This window comes from Rhagoletis pomonella, unplaced genomic scaffold, assembly GCF_013731165.1.
Source record: "Rhagoletis pomonella isolate Grant_MI unplaced genomic scaffold, Rhpom_1.0 Rhpom_scaffold_00014, whole genome shotgun sequence".
In the NCBI taxonomy this organism is placed as follows: Eukaryota; Metazoa; Arthropoda; class Insecta; order Diptera; family Tephritidae; genus Rhagoletis; species Rhagoletis pomonella.
Window position 1 is genome coordinate 9,103,321 of NW_023458568.1, and position 1,214 is coordinate 9,104,534.

The window sequence follows — 1,214 nt, forward strand, 5'->3', positions numbered from 1 at the left end:
GTAGCGGATTTTGGCCAGGTGTCGGGTGGTTGGGTTAGCCAGTTGGGCCCATGCCACCACAGAGAAGAGGAGGCTAAGTCGAGGGGTGTGCATCCTCTTGTTCCCATGTCCGCGGGATTTTCGCTGCTGCAAACATGCCTCCAAGTGGAATTTCCTACCAGATCAATGATTTGCGCGGTGCGGTTCGAGACGTAGGTTTTCCAGGAGTGGGGCGGTTTTTCCAACCAGGGCAGGACTATTTCTGAATCTGACCACATTGTCAATTTTCGATCTGAGAAACCAAGTTGCGATTGGACAGCTGAGGCTAATTTAGCTAGAAGGAGAGCCCCACGTAGTTCGAGTCGAGGTAGGCTAATGGTTCTGAGGGGCGCAACCTTGCCTTTTGACACCAGTAGGTGGGAAGAGACTCGTTCACCCTGTGTGGCTCGGACGTATATGGCTGCGCAATACGCTTTTTCCGAAGCGTCGCAGAACCCATGTAGCTCCATTTGTTAGCCTGGAACGTAATTGACCCATTGGGGTGTTTGAATGGCCGAGATAGATTTCAAATTGTTGGCGAATTGCAACCATTTATGGAGGCGGAGGGGTTTGACTTGTTCATCCCAGTCAGTTCCATCGAGCCATAGCTCTTGTAAGAGAACTTTGGCTTGAATCATTATTGGCGAGAGTCATCCTGCGGGGTCGAAAAGTTTAGCGACAGAAGAGAGAATCTGTCGCTTTGTGCTCGCCGACGAGGCTGATATGGATTCAATAGTGTAAGAGAAGGAGTGAGTAATGGCATTCCATTGAATCCCGAGGGTTTTGGTGATACTTGCTTTTTCGAATTCGAGAAAGTTGCTCTCAGGCAAGTCCTCCTTTTTTATGTCTTTCAGCAAATCAGGGTGGTTCGCCGTGATCTTTTTTAAGGAAAAGCCAGCGGATTTTAGAGCTTGAATGACTTGGGAGAGAGATTTAGTTGCTGAGATGAGGTCATGACTTCCAGAAAGTATGTCGTCCACATATGTTTCGGTTTTTAGTATTGGCACCGCCAAGGGATGTGTTATTTTTACATCATCAGAGAGTTGGTTAAGAGTGCGTATTGCGAGAAATGGTGCGCAATTTACACCGAATGTCACGGTTTTTAACCTGTAGTCTCGAATGGGGCTGCTTGCAGATGATCTAAATATAATTCTCTGGTAATTCTGGTGGTCTTTATGTAAAAGTATCTGACGATA